The following is a 24,908-nucleotide window of genomic DNA, read 5'->3' as shown; positions in this document are numbered from 1 at the left end:
CTTTGGAGGATGAACAGAATTTTCAGCTTTTGTAGGTATCCATGATGTGAGCTGTAGAATTGGTGGGTGGAAACCCTAGTGGTGAACTGGATAGTAGGAAACAGTGAATTCTATTACAGTGGAAGTTCTCCAAGAAGGTTCCGGGACTTACATCTTGTGCAGTCAAATCAACAGAGAAAGTAATACCATGTTTGACTGAACATACTATGTTCTATGCAGAGCCTGTGAATTTCCAAAGCCACTCATCTTTCATGTCTCTGGCTTGATTTGGTAATAGATGAAATAAATACAGCGTTCTGGTTTTAAATTTGTTCAACTATTCCTCACTGAGTTTCTCACCCTTTGAGACATCTTGTGACATCCCTGGACAATCACATACAAAGGGTACACTTGTCAGTTATGCAAGATGAATAACTTCTAGAGATGTAATGGATAGCATTGTAACTATAGTCAACTATATTATATATTTGAAATTTTAAGAGGTTTGATCTTAAGTTTCCTCACCACATACAGACATAAATTGTAGTTAAGTGTATAGAATATGTTAATTGGCTTGATTTAATCATTTCAAAATAAATGTATCAAAATAATACATTGTATGCCTTAGAAGTATAAACTTTATATTGGTAAGTTATAGCTAAATGAAGAAGAAACAAAAAGAGTTCCCCTAAACACAGCCACTAGATAGGTAAATAATTTGGCATGTATTCTGCATTTTTTCTATATATTTTTTTGTATCTGTGAAAAACTGATTAAAATGAACATGTCTATAAATATGTGCATACATAGTTAGTTGTGTCTGGCATTTGCAACCCTATGGACTGTAGCCTGCCAGACTCCTCTATCCATGAGATTCTCCAGGCAAGAATACTGGAGTGGGTTGCCATTTCCTTCTCCATGAGATTTTCCTGACCCAGGGGTTGAACCTGCATCTTCTGCATTACCTGCTTTGGCAGATGGATTCTTTACCACTGAGCCACCTGGGAAGCCTGCTCATAAACATAGGCAGACACTTATGTAGTTGTACATTTAGAAAAAGTGGAATTATATTAGTGAAAGCATTTTTGTGTGGGCCATTATCTAACTTGTCCATGACTTACATCAGTAAGTTGTGAATCATAAGAGTAAGCCTTAATACCTGAAAAGAAAAGGAGGAATGCCTGTAGAGCACTGGTTGTGAACACAGGAAATGTGGTTCCTATTTTTAACCAAGAAGAGTACACTGGTATGACACTGACTCTTGGGCAGGGCAAATCCATGACAGTTTATTGAGCTGCCTGATTGTAAACAACCCCTGAATGTAGGAACTACAACAGGCACTATTCCTAGTTCCTTCTTTAGCAGCATGTTATATTAGAAGATGGAATAGAGTCTGGGAATACACAGACTCTAGATACACAGGGAATATGACCAGAACCATTGCATGAACCCAAGGCTACACCATTCCCTTGGAAAGAACTGATATACTTGTGCCCAGGAAAGACATCCCATAGAGATGGATCTTACACAACTCCCACAAAGTCTCTTTGCATGTCACACAGAGGCAGTGCAAGGACAGAAATGGCCATGAGTTCAGGGTAAAGTGCCCATCCAGAGTAACACCCAAGAAAAGTGCTTTAAGAAGTTGTCTCACATGTGAGTTTTCCCTTCACCTACTCTGGGCCTTCAAATCTGTATTTCAGCCTGAATAGCGCCCACAAACCCAAATGTCATCCCACCTCCCTGCCCCTGCTACTTGCTTAGAAACAACACGAGCCACCCCAACTACCACAGGTATGGAAAGGGTTAACTGTACAAATGGATTCAAGCCTTTTATATAAAACACTCTCAGGATTACCACATATTTAGACATATATGTCTCAATAGTGTAGTCATGGTAGTGTTAGTCGCTCAGTCATGTCCAATTCTTTGTGACCTCATGGACTCTAGCCTGCCAGGCTCCTCTGTCCATGGGATCCCCCAGGCAAGAAAACTGGAGAGGGTAGTCATTCCTTTCTCCAGCGGATCTTCCTGACCCAGGGATCGAACCTGGGTCTCCTGCATTGCAGGCAAATTCTTTACTGTCTGAGCCACCAGGAAAGCCCATATTTCTCAATAGCCACACCCTAAACAAATAAACCAAAAGTTGTAAATAAAAGGAGTGACTCAACAAACATTAATGGATGCCCGCTTTATAACTTACCAGATCTAAGCTAAAATCTGGAGATATAGAAATAAGTATCATATTCCCCCTCTCTTAGGAAGGCCATGCATTAGAGCAGACAAAAAAGCTAGCAATTAAAATGCCTTGTGATAAATTATGTAGACAGCACTGTGGAACATTGTGAGACAAAGGACAGTCACTTTGCCCAGCTGAGAGTGAGAGGAGTTGTTCTATAGGAGCTGATTCCTGTGCTGAATGTTGACCAGTAGCAAGAGTTTCTCAGGTCAAAGGACTTGGGAATAGCAAGTAGGCAGTCTGAGAAGTAGAATATGAGGGGCAAGAGAGGGTCCTTAAAAGACAGGGAAGGTCACCCAGAAAAGGCCTTGAATATGAAGGAGCTCAGGACTTGCCATTCCCAAATAGGTCACTTTGGAATAATGAAGTGAAAGTGAAAGTCGCTCAGTCATGTCTGACTCTTTGCAACCCCATGGACTATACAGTCCATGGAATTCTCCAGAACAGAATACTGGAGTGGGTAGCCTTTCTCTTCTCCAGGGGTGCTTGAAAAACAGTGAATGACAGGGAGCCTCTCTGACCACTTTTTCTACTTAAAAACAGGTCATACTATTTCCCAGGAGAAAGGTGATCTCCCTGTAGCAGCAGCAGAAGACTGTCCTTGTTTGCAGAGACTGGGAAGCCATGCTGAAATGGGTCTGAAAAAACAAGTTTGATAAAATAGTTCTTATCTCCCCTTGTTCCTGCCTCCTGCACCATATATTCTCTAGTCACTTCCCCACAACTTACTGTGCCTCACTCAAAGCCCTGTGTCTTGACACTTCATCACAAACTTATTATTATTTCTTTGTCTTAGAAATATAAGAGCTTTTGGGTCTGGTCACTTATTTAGGGCTTCATTCTGTTGTGAAGGTCCTCATATACAGGTAAATATTGAATAAATCTTGTATCCTTTCCTGTCTGCTTCATCTGTCTCCTTTCAGTTTAATGTTTAGGCTCAGGCAGAGACCTTAAGCAGGTAGAGGAGGGTGGCTGAGTGGTAAAGAATCTACCTGTAATGCAGGAGATGTGGGTTTGATCCTTGGGTTGGGAAAATCCCCTGGAGAAGGAAATAGCAACCCACTCCAGTATTCTTGCCTGGGAAATCCCATGGGCAGAGGAGCCTGGTGGACTACAGTCCATGGGGTCGAAAAGAGACACGATTTAGTGACTAAACAACAACAGCACTATTCACACTAGAGATTTAGACATTAACTGATATTCATAGTGGGTGTTTGAGAATGTTAATAAGTCATGATCTGACTTGGAATAAAGAAAGTAAATTATGATTTGACCCTTAGTTTGGTGTGTATACTTAGATTCAAATTAAGTAGACTCAAATCTTGGACACTGGCAGTGTCAGCAATGTGTCAAGTTATTATAGGCATTTGATCAATTCTTGCTGCTACATTTCCCATTACAAAAAGAGATACTTAAGTAAATAGGTTTTAGTACAAAATCTATTTCAAATTTTTGCTAAGAAGAATATATGTGCTATTTCAGCTTATTAGAATTAGAAAAAACTTGCTTTTAATCAATCAATTCAACACATATTTATTGGATGACTTTATGAGTTTGACATTATGTTGGGTGCTAGGTAAGATGCATGCATACTCAGTTATGTTTGACTTTTTTCAACCCCATCGACTGTAGCCCTCCAGGCTCCTCTGTTCACGGGATTTCCCATGCAAGAATACCTGAGGGGGTTGCCATTTCCTCCTCCAGGAGATATTCCCAACCCAAGGATCACACCCGGGTCTCCTGCATTGGCAGGTGGATTCTTTACCAATGAGCCACCAGGGAAGGAAGTAAGCCTAAGCACTTACAATCCCTATCTTCCAGATATTTCAATCCATTGAGGAATTAAAATAACAATCAGCTTTCATACAAGTGTAGGCAGTTTTGAGTGCTTTGGGATCTCAAAGGAAAAGCTGTGTGAGACTGGGAGGGAACATAGAGTTCTTTGATGGAAATGAATTTAGGCTTGATCTAACAGCTGGATGGAGAAGGCAATGGCATCCCACTCCAGTACTGTTGCCTGGAAAATCCCATGGACGGAGGAGCCGGGTGGGCTGCAGTCCATGGGGTTGAGAAGAGTCGGACACGACTGAGTGACTTCACTTTCACTTTTCACTTTCATGCATTGGAGAAGGAAATGGCAACCCACTCCAGTGTTCTTTCCTGGAGAATCTCAGGGACAGGGGAGCCTGGTGGGCTGCCGTCTATGAGGTCACACAGAGTCAGACACGACTGAAGCGACTTAGCAGCAGCAACAGCTGAATAGATTACTTAGAAGGTGTTTGTAGATGGAGGTCGAGACAGAGAACTTTGAAGGGAGAGAACACAGCTTGTGCAAAGATACTGAGGCTAGATAGAGCCTGTTACCTTCAAGGAACTGAAAGGACAAAAAGATCCCCAGCATGTCTTTCTAACAGGTAGGATTAGAACCATTTTCATTTTTCGTTAAACAAGGAAACCATTGAAGTATTTAAACACAAGTTACTCTTGATCAGACGTGTGTTTTGCAGGTAGTCTTCCTTTCCCTATCTGTTTAGACTCTCGAGCGGAATGGGGCAGAGCAGCAGCAGAGACTTGAGGGCACATCAGGTATGCATAGTTTGGGAATGGAAGACATTTCCTTTAAGATATCGAATTTGAAAGCCCATTAACCCTCAGACCTGAAGCGTCTTGGTATTGACTTTCCTTTGTACAGCTTTTAGGGCTTTAGGGTTCAAATTAGGTTCTCAGTCTAGCTGCTTTGGCATCCTCTAGGAGTTTGTTGGAAGTGTATACTCTTGGATCTCACTTTGGAGTAATAAATCAGAAATTGTATGTTAGGATGATCCTAAAATAACCTGTTAGGTTATTTGAATATCGGTGATTTGAGTAACATTGCTTAAGGTAAAAGATTCTCAAATTTGGTTGTATGTTAGATCCACCTGGCTAGTTTGAGGAACTATTGCTATCTAGTTCCCACCACCAGACACCAGGGTTTAAATTTTTCCTGAATCTAATGATTGTTAAAACTCCCCAGAAACTTCTAATGTATAGTCGTGTACCTAAGAAATAAAGATGGGACTTTGTATTTTCAGAAATGTCTGCCTCAGGCAGTTGTCCGCAAGCATTGGTAGGCATAGAATCACCTGGAGGGATTTTCATAACAAAGATTTGGGCTCCACCCCCAAAGTATCTGACTCAGTGGGTCTGGGGTCCATATTTACATTTTCTTCAAGTTTCTACTTGATGCAAAAGCTAGTGGTCTGGGGAATACACTTGGAGAAGCAGTGCTTTTTAGAGGGTATAATGATTTAAGAAAATTAGCAATTCACAACCACCTCCCATAAGAGAAGCATTAAAAGATAGTGTGTTGCTTCATAGATTTTGTCCCTGCACAGGTATAAAGTCATATGTTTATCTGTCCTTTTTGTTTGGTATTTTTATAATTTCTAAGTATATAACATTCACTTAAAAATTAAGACATATGAAAATGAAAATAATTTTAAATGTATTGCATTTCTGTATGCAAATGCTCGGGCTTCCAAGGTAGCTCAGCTGGTTCAATTCCTGGGTCAGGAAGATCCCCTGGAGAAGGGATAGGCTACCCATTCCAGTACTCTCGGGCTTCCCTGGTGGCTCAGATGGTAAAGAATCAGTCTGCAATGTGGGAGACCTGGATTTGATCGCTGGGTTGGGAAGATCCCTGGAGGAGGGCATGGCAACCCACTCCAATATTCTTGCCTGGAGAATCCCCATAGGCAGAGGAGCCTGGCAGGCTACAGATCATGGGGTCACAAAGAGTCGGACACAACTGAGTGACTAAGCACAGCACAGGAGGTGCAAATGCTCACATAAAGCTTTATTTGAAAGCATGAAAGTAGGCAGACACTTTCACCAATTTCTGATTTTCTTGCAATCCCACTCCTGGGAATATACCCAGACAAAACTATAATTAACAATATAACAATACATCAATATGTGCATCTCTATATTCATAGCTGCACTGTCCACAACAGCCAAAACATGGAAACAAACTAAATGTCCACTGACAGGTGCATGGATAAAGAAGATGTGGACATATATACAATTGAATACTACTCAGCCATTAAAAATAAGGAAAAATGCCATTTACAGCAACATGGATGCAACTAGAGATTTTCATACTAAGTGAAGTAAGTCAAAGTGAAAGATAAATATATGGTATCACTTACAGGTGGAATCTAAAGTATGACATAAAAGAACATATCTGCAAAACAGAAACAGACTCCTAGTCATAGAGAACAGATTTGTGTGTGCGTAGGGGAAGGGGGATGGGGGAAGGGAGAGGGATGGACTGGGAGTTTGGAGCTGGTGATGAAAAAACTATTGCATTTAGAATGGATAAACAACAAAGTCCTAACAATTAGCACAGGAAACTCTACTGAATATCCTGTGATAAACCATAATGAAAAAGAATATAAAAATGTGTGTATGTGTATTACTGACTCACTTTATACAGCAGATTGGCACAACATTGTAAATCAATTATATTGTTTAGTTGCGAAGTTCTGTCCAGTTCTTTGCAACCCCATGGACTCCCCAACAGGCTCCTCTGTCCATGGGATTCACCAGGCAAGAATAGAGGGTTGCCATTTCCTTCTCTCAGCTATACTTCAATAAAAAAAATTTAAAAAAGATGTTCTTTCGATAAGAAGAAATTATCGATATTTGTCCTTAACATATCATGAGATATTTCACGGTCATTACCAAGAGGTAGATTTGCTTTCACAAGCTCTTTTTAGGGCAAAGATCCAATAAGTATCTTGAGTATCTGGCAGATGTTCTGCATGAGTTCATCAGACAGTCCAGACTGAGACATGGAGAAGTCCTGCTCCTGCAATGGCCTCTTGGTTCCATTTTGGAGCACTTTCTTACCAATACCAAGAAGATTTTGGTTCTCCTTCCAAACATGAAATACAGAAAATTCTGTGTTGCTGAAACAGTAATAAATGATCAGTAGGGATGTAGACCAGAATGTGACTTTTGTACTGGTGAAAAGTTTCATGAATTATGGGGCCAAATTTGCACAATCTTATGATTTACAGTTTTATTTCAAGTATATCCAACTGCATCTTAGTGCAACAATATTACAGTTATAGGTAAAGTTGCATTGAATGTCAGTTAAAATTTTTAAAATAGATTTTTGGGCAAATTGTGAACAGTTCACATCAGTGTTGTAACATTTTATAGTTCACCTAGTTGAGCTGATCCCTGAGATAACTGTAAAATTCTGGTCAGTCTCATCTCTCATTCACTTTGCAAAACCACAGGGCCAGATCTAGGTATTAAAAACCTCCATTGGGTGCCCATTGTACTATAAAGCTACAGGAATCAAAACAGTATGATACTGGCACAAAAAATAGAAATGTAGATCAATGGCACAGGATAGAAAACCCAGAAATGAGCCCATGCACCTATAGTCAATTAATCTATGACAAAGAAGGCAAGACTATGTAACATTGGAAAGATAGTTGCTTCAACAAATGATGCAGGGAAAACTGGACAGCTAAAAAAATGAAATAGATCATTCCTTAATTCCATACACAAAAATAAGCTCAAAATGGATTAAAGACCTAAATGTTAGACCAGACACTATAAAATTTTTAGAGCAAAACATAGGTAGAACACTCTCCAACATAAATCACACCAACATCTTTTTCAATCCATCTCCCAGAATAATGGAAATAAAAGCAAAAATAAATGGGACCTACTTAAAGTCTTTTGCACAGCAAAAGAAACAGTAAACAAAACAAAAAGACAACCCTAAGATTGGGAAAAATATTTGCAAATGATGTAATTGATAAGAGATTAGTCTCCAGAATTTACAAACAGCTTATGACACTTAATAGCATCAAAAAAACCCAACTCACACAAAAAATGGGCAGAAGACTGAAATAGACATTTCTCTAAAGAGGACATACAGATGGCCAAAAGGTGCATGAAAAGATGTTCAACACTGCTAATTATTAGAGAAATGCAAATCAAAACTACAGTGAGATATCCCCTCACACCAGTCAGAATGGCTATCATCAAAAAAAAAAAAAATCCACAAACAAATGCTGGAGAGAGTATGGAGAGAAGGGAACCCTCTTGCTGCACTGTTCATGGGAATGTAAATTGGTACAGCCACTATGGAGAATAGTATGGAGGTTCCTTTAAAAATTAAAAATAGAGCTAGCATAGTGTTAGTTGCTCAGTCCCGACTCTTTGAGACCCCATGGACTATAGCCTGCCAGGCTCCTCTGTCCATGGAATCCTTCAGGCAAGAATACTGAAGTGGGTTGCCCTTCCCTTCTCCAGGGGATCTTCCCAACCCAGGGACTGAACCCAGGTCTCCCACATTGCAGGCGGATTCTTTATCCGCTGAGCCACAAGGGAAGCCCAGAGCTAACATATGACTCTGCAATGCCACTCCTGGACATATATCCAGAGAAAAACATGGCCCCAAAAGATATACGCACCCCAGTATTCATTGCAGCACTGTTTACAATAGCCAAGACATGGAAACAATCTAAAAGTCCATCAACAGAGGAATGGATAAAGAAGATGTGGTGTGTGTATATATATATATATACATATATATAACGAAATGTTATAGATAATGAAATAATTCTATTTGCAGCAATATAGATGGACAGAGATTGTCATACTGAGTGAGTGAAGTAAGTCAGAGAAGGAGAAATATCATAAGACACCCCTTATATATGGAATCTAAAAAGAAATGATACAAATGAACTTACTTACAAAGCAGACAGAAACTCACAGACTTAGAAAATGAATTCTTGGTTGCCAGCAGGGAAGGGATAGTTAAGGACTTTGGGAGGGTCGTGTACACACTGCTGTATTTAAAATGGATAACCAACAAAAATCTGTTATATAGCACTTGGAACTCTGTTCAGTGTTATGTGCTGGACTGGATGGGAGAGGGAGAATGGATATATGTATATATATGGCTGAGTCCCTTCATTGTTCACCTGAAACTATCACAACATTTTAATCAGCTATATCCCAATAAAAAATGTTTTTGGTGTTAAAAAATTAAATAAAAAATGTAGGGAATTAAATAATAGTGTATAAGACAAAAAAAAATAACTCTCATTGGGTGGCCACAGTGCTGCTGAGATTTAGTGGTTTATTTGATCTAATCACTTCTGCTTTTCTCATGATGAGATACATTTACAATCAGATTGAATCAATTAACAATTAGCTATTTCTCTTGCACCCTTTTGCAGTACAAGGATTATCTTCCTGGTCAGTGTCTTATTCACAATTTTTGTCTCTATTATTTGATTAATCAATTATGCATATGGTTATAAGAGAAGTACTTAAATGTTTTATATCCTCAGTAGGGAATGCTCAGAGCAGTACTTGAGATGTGCTAAAGGACATTGAGTTTGATCAACTCTCTCTAGAATAATTATGAATTGAAAAAATGTCAATGGGAAAAAACAAAAGTGTTCTTGTAACTTGTGAAAAACTATCAGCAGAAATGTTTCCAGAGGTTGATTTGACTCTGGTGAATAATCTTATAAATTTAGGAGCAGAAATATGGATATCTTCCTACAATTTAACACAGCTACACTTCTGAAGTATCAACAATATGAGAAAAGCTATAGAATAACCACAGTGATGTTTTATGTCATTAAATTAGGTATAGGCTTGAAAATTTCAAGTCTGTGAGTAGCCTACTGGCTTTGTCTAAAAACAAGAGTAGCACCATATGCACAAGCAATGAAGGGGTTAACTGGAGATTACAAAATGCTCTGTGATGGCTGTTGGGGTAGGCACAAGTTTGAGGTAGAAGTTGGATGATTTAATCACTGGATTGTTCTGGTGATTGGATTGCTTTCTCTGTTCAGCACCCACTATCCAAACCCAATCACTCAAGCTAAAAGGTGGCCTGAGGGGGCTCTTGAATTTCTGTGGATATGTTCCCTATAGATATATGTACATACATAAGTATAATTCAATAAACTTTATACTGGAAAAACAAAACAAAAATCCACTCAAGATTTAACCCAATCACCAATCAAGCGATCTCCACCCACCAAGGGCTGGTGCCTCCGTATAAAAACGTTCTCTGTTTTTTGACACTAATACCCTGGAAGAGCTAGGCCTAGGCTATCCTCTCCCAAGTTTCAGAGTCCCCTCAGCCTCTGAATCCCACTTATCTGCTTGGAGTCCCAAGTGGTCCCCGCCATGTCCTTCTCCCCCCTCAAGGTGGCTGTGGTCTGCATGAGCAACATGAACAGGAGCATGGAGGCCCACAGCATCCTCAGGAAGAAAGGTTTCAGTGTCAGGTCTTTTGGAGCCGGATCCCGAGTCAGACTCCCAGGAACTGCACGCAACGTCCCTGTGGTTTACGATTTCTCCACCACGTATGAACAGATGCGCAAGGACCTTGTGTGCAAAGACCGAGAACGCTATACCAGCAATGGCATCTTACACATCTTGGGAAGAAACGAGAGAATCAAGCCTCGCCCAGAAAGATTTCAAGAGTGCAGAGATCGCTTTGATGTCATCTTCACCTGCGAGGAGAGCGTCTATGACCGGGTGGTAGAGGAGTTGTGGGCGCAAGAGCAGGAGACCTGTCAGCCTGTGTACGTGATTAATGTGGACATGGACGACGACCTGGAGGACGCCACCCTTGGGTCTCTGATCATCTGTGAGCTCTGCGAACGCCTCCAGCAGTCAGAGGACATGGAAGGCAGTCTGGCTGAGCTGCTCCTGGCCGCAGAGAGGAAAACAGGAAGGAGCTTTCTGCACACGGTCTGCTTCTACTGAAGAAGAGAGCAAACCATGGCTGACTCTCAGGCTCCTCCCTTTACCTTGGTCAATTATATGGCACCAATTTGTGTGCTGGTCTTCAAGGTTGGCTTAAAGTGTTTCCTCTATCGTTTCGAAACATAGTCCTCCCCTCTGATTTTGATTAGAGGATGAGATGGCTGGATGGCATCATCGACTCGATGGCCATGGGTTTGGGTGGACTCCAGGAGTTGGTGATGGACAGGGAGGCTTGGCATGCTGCAGTTCATGGGGTCGCAAAGAGTCGGACACAACTGAGCGACTGAACTGAACTGAACTTGTAACTGAAAGTGGGTTCTGGCTGCTCACTGCTCAAAAGCCAATAAAGAGGCAAGTTTGGTGGAAAGGAAATTTTATATTGCATCCTGGCAACCAGGTGGAGGGGGCAGGGGAGTGGTGGTTCAGGGAGGAGGACAGACTCCTCTCCAAAGACTGACTCTTTACCTCTAGGGATCCAGATTGGAAAAGAAGAAGTAAAACTCTCACTGTTTGCAGATGACATGATCCTCTACATAGAAAACCCTAAAGACTCCACCAGAAAATTACTAGAGCTAATCAATGAATATAGTAAAGTTTCAGGATATAAAATTAACACACAGAAATCCCTTGCATTCCTATACACTAACAATGAGAAAACAGAAAGAGAAATTAAGGAAACAATTCCATTCACCATTGCAACGAAAAGAATGAAATACTTAGGAATATATCTACCTAAAGAAATAAAAGACCTATATATAGAAAACTATAAAACACTGGTGAAAGAAATCAAAGAGGACACAAATAGATGGAGAAATATACTGTGTTCATGGATTGGAAGAATCAATATAGTGAAAATGAGTATACTACCCAAAACAATCTATAGATTCAATGCAATCCCTATCAAGCTACCAATGGTATTTTTCAGAGAACTAGAACAAATAATTTCACAATTTGTATGGAAATACAAAAAACCTCGAATAGCCAAAGCAATCTTGAGAAAGAAGAATGGAACTGGAGGAATCAACCTGCCTGATCTCAGGCTCTACTACAAAGCCACAGTCATCAAGACAGTATGGTACTGGCACAAAGAAATATAGATCAATGGAACAAAATAGAAAGCCCAGAGATAAATCCACACACTTATGGACAACTTATCCTCGACAAAGGGGGCAAGAATATACAATGGAGAAAAAAAAAAATCTCTTTAACAGGTGGTGCTGGGAAAACTGGTCAACCACTTGTAAAACAATGAAATTAGAACACTTTCTAACAGCATACACAAAAATAAACTCAAAATGGATTAAAGATCTAAACGTAAGACCAGAAACTATAAAACTCCTAGAGGAAAACATAGGCAAAACATTCTCTGACATAAACCACAGCAGGATTCTCTATGACCCACCTCCCAGAATATTGGAAATAAAAGCAAAAATAAAGAAATGGGATCTAATTAAAATTAAAAGCTTTTGCACAACAAAGGAAACTATAAGCAAGGTGAAAAGACAACCTTCAGAATGGGAGAAAATAATAGCAAACAAAGCAACGGACAAATAATTAATCTCAAAAATATACAAGCAACTACTGCAGCTCAATTCCAGAAAAATAAACGACCCAATCAAAAAATGGGCCAAAGAACTAAACAGACATTTCTGCAAAGACGACATACAGATGGCTAACAAACACATGAAAAGATGCTCAACATCACTCATTATCAGAGAAATGCAAATCAAAACCACAATGAGGTACCATTTCACGCAGTCAAAATGGCTGCTATCCAAAAGTCTACAAGCAATAAATGCTGGAGAGGGTGTGGAGAAAAGGGAACCCTCTTACACTGTTGGTGGGAATGAAAACTAGTACAGCCACTATGGAGCACAGTGTGGAGATTCCTTAAAAACCTGGAAATAGAACTACCATATGACCCAGCAATCCCACTGCTGGGCATACACACTGAGGAAACCAGAATTGAAAGAGACATGTGTACCCCAATGTTCATTGCAGCACTGTTTATAATAGCCAGGATATGGAAGCAGCCTAGATGCCCATCAGCAGATGAATGGATAAGGAAGCTGTGGTACATATACACAATAGAATATTACTCAGCCATTAAAAATACATTCGAATCAGTTCTAATGAGGTGGATGAAACTGGAGCCTATGGTACAGAGTGAAGTAAGCCAGAAAGAAAAACACCAATACAGGATACTAACACACATATATATGGAATTTAGTTAATCAGTAAAGATAACCCTGTATGTGAGACAGCAAAAGAGACACATATATAGAACTTTATTATGGACTTTATGGGAGAGGGAGAGGGTGGGATGATATGGGAGAATGCCATTGAAGCATGTAAATTATCATATGTGAAACGAATCGCCAGTCCAGGTTCGATGCATGATACAGGGTGCTCAGGGCTAGTGCACCGGGATGACTTGGAGGGATGGGATGGGAAGGAAGGTGGGAGGTTCTGGAAGGGGAACACATGTACACCCATGGCGGATTCATGTCAATGTATAGCAAAACCAATACAATATTGTAAAGTTAAAAAATAGATAAATAAACTAATTTAAAAAATTAAAAAAAAAAAACGGACTCTGCCCCTCTGACAATCAGTGGGCAAGAATTTTTATAGACGGAGGGAGGGGACTACGTGCAGAAACAGCTATGACAGTCATCTTGACATTGGTCATGAGCTAGTTTGATCAGTGTCATCTTGATTTTTTTAAGTCCAGTTAATCTTCAGTTCAATGGTTGGTTTGTTCCTCTTTCCTTACAAGCAATTTCAAAATTGTGGAAGCTTATATCATGGATGGGCCCAGTCTGGCGGCTCAGTGGTAAAGAATCTGCCTGCAAGAGAAACAGGTTCATTCCTTGGGTCGGGAAGATTCCCTGGAGAAGGAAATGGCAACCCACTCCAGTACTCTTGCCTGAAAAATCCCATGGACAGAGAAGCCTGGCAGCTGCTGTCCACAAGGTTGCAAAAGAGTTCTAGCGACTTAGCGACTAAACAACAAAAACAGCAAATGTCATGGCAAATGCCTAGTCATCTTGTAGTTAACCCACAGGGCAGGTGTTTCAGTATCTACAAGATAGCTCACAGGATATGTCTCAGAATATTATCTAAAGCACTTAAGGGAGAACTAAAGATACTTAATTATGTTTAATGACTAAACTATTTTTTAGTTTTGTTAGACTGTTTTCCTTTGTTTCTGCTTTTTCTCACTTCTGTGATTAAGCTTATTCTTTTTCTTTATTTTTGGCTGTGCTGGGTCTTCCATGCTCTGTGTGGATTTCCTTCATTGCAGTGTACAGGTTTCTCGTGGTTTGAAGCACCAGCTCTAGATGGGCAGGCTTCAGTAGTTGTAGCAGGCTAGCTTAGTAGTTGTGGACAATGAGTTATATTGTCCCGTGGCATGTTGAATCTTCCTGGACCAGGGATCAAACCTGTGCTCCCTGCACAGGCAGAAAGACTCTTAACCACTGAACTACCAGGGAAGTTCCTAAGGTTATTTTTTGACTAAAGTTTTTTCACAGACAAAGGCTGACTGAGGACCCGGCCGGGAAGGCCCATAAGGCCCTGATCCATTTCCATTTGCTCTATTCAGTTCATGCCCAAGATCTAGTTCTTCATGACTTATAGGATCCCTTCAAGTCTGGGTCACTGACTGTAATAAAATTTCATGCTATATTTAAGTTGTGATTACTTTTCCATTTATGCCTGGTGTATGTAAGCCTTTTACAAAAGTTCTGCTTCCCTTGTATTCTTGAAGCCATTCTTTGTACAAATTCCCAGGAGCTTCCAAGTTCCAGTCAAGGCTCAGAAACTTCTGCTTTGAGTCAGTTGCTCTCAAGTCATAGTGTACATCGCAATCATCTGAAGGGCTTTGTACATGACAGACCTCTGGGCTCCACTCCCAGAGTTTCTGACTTGATGGTCTGGGGTCCAAAGTTGCCTTTCTCACACATCCCAGGTTGATGTTAATGCCCTGGCTCTGGGATTCACACTTTGAGAAGATCGAGTGTGTTTTCTAAGGTAGGAATGTGAATATGACAATCACTCCAACTATTGGAGGCACAGGGACATAAACTCTGTGATGTATTAAATGAATGTTTCTCTTGCACCATTTTGAAGGGACAGGACTGTCTCTCCTTATTGTTTGGTGTCTTGTTAATAATTTTTAGATCAATATCCTTTGCTCTGTCAATTCTGCAAACTAACAAAGGAATGGAACTAAAAATTACTATATTTCAGTATAGAATGGTCAGACAGCTCTCTACTTGAAGACATGAGAAAGTTAGTGGTGGCTGCTCCAGTCCCTGGAGAATCATCATGAATTCAAGAAAATCAAATGGAGGATAGGCAGTGTTCTTGGAACTCCTGAAATATTATCTGCAGGGATGTTTTCCAGGAGTCCCCTTTTTACACAGGTGAATCATTTTATTACTTTATGGGCAAAACTATGTGTAGCCCCCTGTGATTTAACACAATTACAATTCTAGAGCATCAGTTGTAGGAAAGAAATATGGAACAATTCTTGTAATTGAATGAAGTATAAGCTTGGAAATTTCAACCACGTTTTTCATATGCATGTTCTCAAGTCACTGGAAGGGCTGGTGACAAGCTTGGGAGTAGTCTGAGCATTTTGCCTAATATCATAAGTTCAGTTCAGTCACTCAGTCGTGTCTAACTCTTTGCGACCCCATGGACTGCAGCACCCCAGGCTTCCCTGTCCATCACCAACTCCCGGAGTTTACCCAAACTCATGTCCATTGAGTCGGTGATGCCATCCAACCATCTCATCCTCTCTCATCCCCTTCTCCTCCTGCCCTCAATCTTTCCCAGCATCAGGGTCTTTTCCAATGAGTCAGCTCTTCACATCAGGTGGCCAAAGTATTGGAGTTTCAGCTTCAGCGTCATTCCTTCCAGTGAATATTTAGGACCGATTTCCTTTAGGATGGACTGGTTGGATCTCCTTGCAGTCCAAGGGACTCTCAAGAATCTTCTTCAACATCACAGTTCAAAAGCATCAATTCTTCGGTGCTCAGATTTCTTTATAGTCCAACTTTCACATCCATACATGACTACTGGAAAAAACCATAGCTTTGACTAGACAGACCTTTGTTGGCAAAGTAATGTCTCTGCTTTTTAATATGCTGTCTAGGTTGGTCATAACTTGTCTTCCAAGGAGCAAGTGACTTTTAATTTCATGGCTGCAGTCACTATGTGCAGTGATTTTGGAGCCCCCAAAATAAAGTCTTCACTGTTTCCGTTGTTTCCCCATCTATATGCCATGAAGTGATGGGACCATATTCTCTGATCTTAGTTTTTTGAATGTTGAGTTTTAAGCCAACTTTTTCACTCTCCTCTTTCACTTTCACCAAGAAGCTGTTTAGTTTATTGCTTTCTGCCATAAGCGTGGTGTTATTTGCATATCTGAGTTTATTGATGTTTCTCCAGGCAATCTTGATTCCAGCTTGTGCTTCATCCAGTCCAGCATTTCTCACGATGTACTCTGCATATAAGTTAAATAAGCAGGGTAACAATATATAGCCTTGATGTACTACCTTTCCCGATTTGGAACCAGTCTGTTGTTCCGTGTCCAATTCTAACTGTTGCTTCTTGACCTGCATACAGATTTTTCAGGAGGCAGGTAAGGTGGTCTGGTATTCCCATCTCTTTCAGAATTTTCGACCATTTGTTGTGATCCATACAAAGGCTTTGGCACAGTCAATAAAGCAGAAGTAGATGTTTTTCTGGAACTCTCCTTCTATTTCGATGATACAACAGATGTTGGCAATCTGATCTCTGGTTCCTCTGCCTTTTCTAAATCCAGCTTGAACATCTGGAAGTTCATGGTTCACGTATTGTTGAAGCCCGGCTTGGAGAATTTTGAGCATTACTTTGCTAGTATGTGCTGCTGCTGCTGCTAAGTCGCTTCAGTCGTGTCCGACTCTGTGCGACCCCATAGACGGCAGCCCACCAGGCTCCCCCGTCCCTGGGATTCTCCAGGCAAGAACACTGGAGTGGGTTGCCAGTTCCTTCTCCAGTGCATGAAAGTGAAAAGTGAAAGTGAAGTCGCTCAGTCGTGTCCGACTCTTTGCGACCCCATGGACTGCAGCCTACCAGGCTCCTCCGTCCATGGGATTTTCCAGGCAGGAGTACTGGAGTGGGGTGCCATTGCCTTCTAGCATGTGAGATGAGTGCAATTGTGCTGTAGTTTGAGCATTCTTTGGCATTGTCTTTTTTTGCGAATGGAATGAAAACTGACCTTTTCCAATCCTGTGGCCGTTGCTGAGTTTTCCAAATTTCCTGACATATTGAGTGCAGCACGTTCACAGCATCATCTTTTAGGATTTGAAATAGCTCAGTTGGAATTTCATCACCTCCACTAGCTTTGTTTGTAGTGATGCTTCCTAATGCCTTACTTGACTTGACTTTGAATTCCAGAATGCCAGACTCTAGTTGAGTAATCACATCATTGTGATTATCTGGGTCATGAAGATCTTTTTTGTATAGTTCTTCTGTGTATTCTTGCCACCTCTTCTTAATATTTTCTGCTTCTGTTAGGTCCATAACATTTTTGTCCTTTATTGTGCTCATTTTTGCATGAAATGTTCCCTTGGTATCTCTAATTTTCTTGAAGAGATCTCTAGTCTTTCCCATTGTGTTGTTTTTCTCTATTTCTTTGCATTGATCTCTGAGGAAGGCTTTCTTATCTCTCCTTGCTATTCTTTGGAACTCTGCATTCAAATGGGTATATCTTTCCTTTTCTGCTTTGCCTTTCACTTCTCTTCTTTTCACAGCTGTTTGTAAGGCCTCCTCAGACAACCATTTTGCATTTCTTTTTGCATTTCTATCATAAGTAGAGATTTCAAAACACAGTCACAGTGTAGCCACACCCTTGCCCAGAACTAGATGTTAAGATGGTTTAACACCAGATTGTTCTTATGACTGAATCTAGTTCTCTAGTCCAAATCCAGTATCCAAACCCAATCTTTCAAGCGTTAACGCACTCATCAATCAAGAGTTCTCCACCCACCTCAGGGTAGTGACTGCATATAAACCTGGTCTCTGTTCTTTGACACTATACTAGTTGCATGAGCTGGACCCAGGTGCTCATCTCCCTGGCTTCAGAGTTCCCTTGGACCCTGAAGCCCACCCACACAGCTGGAGTCTCAAATGGCCACCATCATGCCCTCCTCCCCATTCAGCATGGCTATGGTCTGTATGAGCAACATGAACAGGAGCATGGAAGCCCACAGCATCCTCAAGAAGAAAGGATTCAATGTCAGGTCTTTTGGAGTGGGATCCTGTGTGACAATCCCAGGAGGGGGAACCAACCTCCCTGTGGTCTATGATTTCTCCACCACATATGAGCAGATGCACAAGGAACTTCTCTTCAAAGACCAGGTACACTATAGCAGCAATGGGGTGTTACACATGTTGGGAAGAAATGAGAGAATCAAGGCTCGTCCAGAACGATTTCAAGAGTGCAGAGATTCCCTTTGATGTCATCTTCATCTGTGCTGAGAGAGTGTATAAAATGGTGGTGAAAGATCTGTGTGCTAGAGAACAGAAGACCTGGCAGCCTGTGCATGTGATCAACGTGGATATAAAGGACACGCTGAAGGCAGCCAGCCTTGGTGCTTCGATCATCTGTGAGCTCTGTCAGGGTCTCCAGCAGGTTGATAACATGCAGTCTGGCCAAGCTGCTCCAGGCAGCAAAGCAGAAAACAGAAAGGAACTTTCTGTACACAGTCTGCTTCTAATGAAGATCTTAAGTGGTTTTCAGCTACCTTTTCAGCAAGAACTTCAGTATAGACTTTTGGGCTAGTGGATATTTTCTCTGAGAAGGGTCTTCAGAGTTCTTTTTTATTAAAAGCTGTCTATATTATTATTATTATTTTTTCAGGTGCATCCCACTCAGGCAGGAAGTGGAAGATAAAAAGGTTTCATGGCAAATAGAACATGAACTGTAAGTAGGCATCAAAGTCCTTTCAATTTGAGTTTGAATAGTGTGGATACTTGCCTTCAAAGGAATAATTCAGTGTTCACACATCTCTGCAAAGAAGTCAACCTCAAGGACTCCGTTTAAATGATCAACAAACCAAGGCTCATAATGGGTTGCTGGACAAGTGAAGTGCTAGCAGAAGGATATTTCAGAAAACAAAAAACAGTGTCTGTTTTATCCATTTATAGTGATAACAATCCTTTTGTTTTTCTGGCATGTGTGTAAATGTGAATTTTTTTTTAGTGTGCTAGGTTTGTATTGAATGTTTGAAATTCAAAATATTTTTATTTTTAGATAAAAAAAAACTTAGTCCTTTTCTAATGCCAACTTTAATAGAAACTCAGGGTGGATAATGAATTGTATTTATTACTAAAATTCTAGCATGATTTGTTTAATCAAATAACTCATTAAATGTAATAAAATGAAATAAACCTTCAAATTTAAAGAAAAGTGTCATCTCATTCGTGATAAGGAATGCATATTACAAAGTGAAAGTGAAAGTTGCTAGGTGGTGTCTAGCTCTTTGTGACCCCATGGAAGTTAGCCTGCCAGGCTCCTCTGTCCCTGGAATTCCCCAGGCCAGAATACTGGAGTGGGCTGCCGCTTCCTCCTCCAGGGGATCTTACAGACCCAGGAATCGAACATGGGTTTCCTACATTGCAGGTAGGTTCTTTATTGTCTGAGCCACCAGGGAAGCCTATTACAAAGTGAGTGCCTTGGTTTCTTATTGTTGAAGACAAATGACTTCCATGGAGAAAAGCATTTTTTCCTAATGAGAACTCTTTCATGCTAAAAACATTAATTTGTTGAGTACTGTGCTTCTGTGAAAGTGGTTCCTTGCTACTGGGTAGTGAAATATTCTTGGTTCTGATTATCAATGGCACCAAGTCCTGGGTGACTTTGCTGTTGTTGTTGTTCAGTCACTAAGTCATGTCCAACCCTTTGTGACTCCAGTGACTGCAGGCCTCCTTGTCTCTCACCATCTCCCAGTTTGCCCAAGCTCAAGTTCATTGAGTCGGTGATGCCATCCAACCATCTCATCCTCTGTCACCCTCTTCTCTTTGTACTGAGGGGAAAATGTCAAAATATCTAATGTGGAGTTGGGGTTTCAAATGAAATAAGAGAAAGAAAGGGACTGAAAATATTTTTTGGAGAAAGAATTGTGGAACATTTCCAAACTCGTTAAAAAATATTTACAGATCTGAAGAATCAGCCAACTTCAAGGAGCATAAAAACAAGAAGCTATGCCTAGGCGCATGTATATCGATCTGAAAAGCAAGATCAAGGGGAAAATCTTGAGTGTTGCCAAAGGAGGCAGGCAAATATAAGCGTGTCAAAATTATTTTGATTTACATGTGGTCTATTAAGCACTACGGAGAAGGCAACGGCACCCCACTCCAGTACTCTTGCCTGGCAAATTCCATGGACGGAGGAGCCTGGTAGGCTGCAGTCCTTGGGGTCGCTAAGAGTCAGACACCGCTGAGCGACTTCACTTTCACTTTTCACTTTCATGCATTGGAGAAGGAACTGGCAACCCACTCCAGTGTTCTTGCCTGGAGAATCCCAGGGATGGGGGAGCCTGGTGGGCTTCCGTCTATGGGGTCGCAGAGAGTCGGACACGGCTGAAGCAACTTAGCAGCATTAAGCACTAAGTACGTATATCATATACCCTTAGGCAACAACATCATTATTCATGTCTCTGAAATTTGAAACTCTTGGAAAATCTGAGGATGGGTATAACTTCATTGTAAGCTATTTCATGGGCTTCCCTGGTGGCTCAGGTGATAAATACCAAGTCTGCCTGCAGTGGATGAGATCTGGGTTCAATTCCTGGGTTGGGAAGATCCCCTGGAGAAGGAAGGTCTAGCTTCTCCAGTATTCTTGCCTGGAGAATTGCATGGACAGAGGAGCCTAGTGAGCTCTAGTTGGTGGAGTTGAAAAGAGCCAGACATGACTGAGCAAATAACACTTTCACTTTCAAGTTATTTCATGAAGAAGAAATGTCAAAAATTGTTGGTACATATTAATTGTAAGTTTCATATTTCTACTGAAAATAGATTTAACAGAGTCCCTTCACTGTTCACCAGAAACTATCACAAAACTGTTAATCCACTATACCCCAATGCAAAATAACAAGTTTATATTGTTTTTTAAAAATGCACCAAATAAAGATTAGCTTAAGAGTGATTTTCATTAGTAGCCAAACTCAGGGTTATCATTTGTGTTTATGAACACAATGGAGTCAAGTAGCAGTTATTATTTTACTTGAAATTTTCAAAGGAGAAGAGAACGCAGGCAGAAGTCACACGTAAATGATGTCCAGTGCAAGATAAAGGACAAAATGCCATCCTACTTTTACAGTAATTAGAATAGAGAAAAGTGGTGATGAGTTACCATAGGGGACAGAGTTGATGAGGCTTGCTAAACTCAAGAGAATCTGAGCTACAGGGTTTAGCACTAGACTCACATTGACAGCCTCATTTCAGTTCAGCAAGACAGCATTTATCACACTGAATTTATATGCTCTTGATTTTTTTTTTTTAAAGACTAGCTTAGGTGATAAACTGTTTTTTTTTTTTTTTTTATCAGAGCATCTGAGAGAAGTAAGAGAGAGAAAAAGAGCAGGAGGAAGTGAAGAAGATGTGAAGGTGTCTTAGAGACAAAGAACATTTGGGAAGAGGGTGAGGCTGGTGGAGACATTTCTGTCCCTGGAGCCCTGGGATAAGTGCTTCCCTCAAGGGCTCACATCAAGGAGAATAAATAGCCCAAATCCTGCCATGCAACTAGCTGACTTATATCTCCAGTAGAATGTCTGTTCCTGAATACTCATTCTAAGGCCAGGGAGTGATTAGACATCTGCAGGTAGAAATGGTTCAAGGATCAAGGTAAGGACAGGGCAAGTGTTATGTCCTAAACAGGCCAGAGGGGCAGGACCCTTAGAGGATGTTAATATGTGTGGAATGATACTAAACAGAGATACTTCTAGCAGAAGTGAAGGGTGAGATCTGGAAAGGGAGGTTGAGAGTATATGAACCAGCTGAAGTTACTGAAAGGTAGCAAATTAGCAGATCAGTTCAGTTCAGTTGCTCAGTCATGTCTGACTCTTTGTGATCCCATGGACTGCAGCACACCAGGCTTCCGTGTCGATCACTAACTCCTGGAGCTTCATCAAAGTCATGTCCATTGAGTTGGTAATGGCATCTTACCACCTCCTCCTCTGTCGCCCCCTTCTCCTCTTGCCCTCAGTCTTTCCCAGCATCAGGGTCTTTTCCAAATGAGTCGGTTCTTCACATCAGGTGGCCAAAGTACTGGAGCTTCAGCTTCAGCATCAGTCCTTCTAATGAATATTCAGGATTGATTTCCTTTAGGATTGACTGGTTTGATCTCCTTGCAGTCCAAGTGACTCTCAAGAGTCTTCTCCAATACTGCAGTTCAAAAACATCAGTTCTTCAGTGCTCAACTTTCTTTATAGTCCAAGTCTCATATCCAAACATGACTACTGGAAAAACCATAGCTTTGACTAGACAGACCTTTGTTGGCAAAGTAATGTCTCTGCTTTTTAATATGCTGTCTAGGTTGGTCATAGCTTTTCTTCTATGGAGCAAGTGTCTTTTAATTTCATGGCTGCAGTCACCATGTGCAGTGATTTTGGAGCCCAAGAAAATAAAGTCTATTACTGTTCCCATTGTTTCCCCTTCTATTTGCCATGAAGTGGTGGGACTGGATGCCATGGTCTTAGTTTTTTGAATGTTGAGTTTTAAGTCAGCTTTTTGACTCTCCTCTTTCACTTTCATCAAGAGGCTCTTCAGTTCTTCGCTTTCTGCCATGTGTGGTGTCATCTGCGTATCTGAGGTTATTGATATTTCTCCTGTCAACCTTTATTCCAGCTTGTGCTTCATCCAGCCCAGCATTTCTCATGATGTACTCTGCATATAAGTTAAATAAGCAGGGTGACAATATACAGACTTGATGTACTCCTTTCCCTATTTGGAACCAGTCTGTTGTTCCATGTCCAGTTCTAGCTGTTGCTTCTTGACCTGCACACAGGTTTCTCAGGAGGCAGGTGAAGTGATCTGGTATTCTCACCTCTTAAAGAATTTTCCACAGTTTGTTGTGATGCACACAGTCAAAGGTTTTGGCGTAGTCAATAAAGCAGAAGTAGATGTTTTTCTGGAACTCTCCTGCTTTTTCGATGACCCAACGGATGTTGGCAATTTGATCTCTGGTTCCTCTGCCTTTTCTCTGCCTTAGAAAAGGAGACACCTTTCTTTAAATAACAGGTGCCATAGAATTAGGCTTGACATGAGAAATAGAAAACAAATGGTCTTACGGTAGATCGCTCTTGGCAAAATATGAGGAAGATGCTGAAAATTACAGGGATCTGTGTGGGATTTCCCCAGGCAGGGTGTGGGAAGGGGCTTTGGGGAGCTACTAGGGAGACTTGCCTGTGTGTGAGAAATAGGAGGAGGCATTTGAGTAGTGTGTTAAGAATTAACTTGTTTCAGACTGAAGTCACTCTATTGGGACACCAGTCCTACAGGGAAATTCCCTAACCCTGACTTTCTGGCCTCTTTCTATGGCTCTGATTTTAAATATTTCCCTTTTAGTCCCTGTCTCCACTTCCTAGCTGTGGTGAACTTTTGCAATGCTCTAGGGCTTCCCTGATAGCTCAGGTGGTAAAGAATCTGCCTGCAATGCAGGAGAGCCCGGTTCAATTCCTGGGTCAGGTAGATCTGCTGGAGAAGGGAAAGGCTACCCACTCCAATCTTCTGGCCTGGAGAATTCCACGGACTTTATAGTCCATGGGGTCACAAAGAGTTGGACACAACTGAGCGACTTTCAGTTTCTGCTGAAGCCCTACCTTGTTAATTTGTCTTTCCTGGCTCCTTCCTTCTTGCCTTTATCTATTTTCCTTTTTTTTTTTTTTTTTTTATCAGGCTTTGGGACTCACAAGTACCGTCGTTTCTATTTGGTGCTCTTCCCTTGCCTTCTGATTTTCCACTTCCTGCGAGAGACAGGCTGCCCTCATTGGAGAGAACTCTCAGAGGGCAGCTTGTGCTCAATGGGAGACAGTTCAGTGTACATGCTAAGTTGCTTCAGTCATGTCTGACTCTTTGCGACCCTATGAACTCTAGCCCGCCAGGTTTCTCTGTCCATGGGGATTCTCCAGGCAAGAATACTGAAGTAGCCATGCCCTCCTCCAGGATATCTTCCTGACTCAGAGATCGAACCCCACATATCTTACATTTCCCTCATTAGCAAGCAGATTCTTTACCACTAGAGCCACCTGGGAAGCCCAACAGTTTCAGACCCAAGGCCAACTGATGACTAGTGACTCTAATGACACATTTTCTCCCAGCACCCAGCCATGATTTTAGGAGCTGATTTTCCTCTCCAAATAGGAAAATTAGAAGCATCGAGGGTAACTGGAGTAGAAAATATAATGTTTATAGTGAGAATAAGATCAATCTTATGAGATAAATATTTTAAGATACTCATTCAATAGAAGGAATTCACATTTGTCTCCAATTCTTAAAACCTGTCTATTTACAATTTGCCCCTCTTTAAACCTTAAGTATATATAATAAGACTCTAAAAATTCCCATTTCCCCCCTCTATCCCTGGTTAGTGATATGGTGCCTGAAAATAGTTTTTGCTCAATATATGTTACCTGAATAACTGAGTTAATTAATGAATCAAAGTGTACTAAGAAACAAATGTTCAATTTCTGCATGCAAAAAGACTTTAAATATCATTCAGCCCTCTCTTCTCATTCTGAGAAGTGACACCTTTTTTTTTTTTTTCAATTTCAGTCATTTCTACACTTAGTTTTCTAAGATGCAAGCTGGAGGAGTGCCTCACCTCAGGCACACAGGC

The 24,908-nt window shown here is 41.0% G+C and overlaps 1 protein-coding gene and 2 pseudogenes across 7 annotated transcripts in view; all 3 read left to right on the top strand.

Moving 5' to 3' along the window:
* Positions 1-4,484: 4,484 nt before the first annotated feature.
* LOC145525729 (olfactory receptor 51G2-like) overlaps positions 4,485-24,908 on the top strand; it is a 74,274-nt gene continuing 53,850 nt past the window's right edge. For 5 of the 6 annotated variants that reach the window (XR_014068376.1, XR_014068375.1, XM_081539252.1 and 2 more), the window contains exons 1-3: positions 4,485-4,632; positions 18,933-18,995; positions 21,621-21,712. The gene's annotated coding sequence lies outside the window, so the exon portion shown is untranslated. Of the gene's footprint in view, positions 4,633-4,710; positions 4,805-18,932; positions 18,996-21,620; positions 21,713-24,908 lie in introns of those variants that run through there. The other variant, XR_014068377.1, reaches the window with a different exon arrangement.
* Positions 9,776-12,451, top strand: LOC145525733 (RNA polymerase II subunit A C-terminal domain phosphatase SSU72 like protein 3 pseudogene; annotated as a pseudogene). Its single transcript, XR_014068378.1, has one exon. The product of XR_014068378.1 is annotated as an RNA polymerase II subunit A C-terminal domain phosphatase SSU72 like protein 3 pseudogene (transcript).
* LOC145525735 (RNA polymerase II subunit A C-terminal domain phosphatase SSU72 like protein 3 pseudogene) lies at positions 18,212-18,789 on the top strand (annotated as a pseudogene).

The sequence above is a fragment of the Giraffa tippelskirchi genome, chromosome 11 (genome assembly GCF_054371585.1).
Source record: "Giraffa tippelskirchi isolate mGirTip1 chromosome 11, T2T-mGirTip1v1.2.pri, whole genome shotgun sequence".
Taxonomy (NCBI): domain Eukaryota; kingdom Metazoa; phylum Chordata; class Mammalia; order Artiodactyla; family Giraffidae; genus Giraffa; species Giraffa tippelskirchi.
This window is presented reverse-complemented; position numbering and strand designations above follow the sequence as displayed.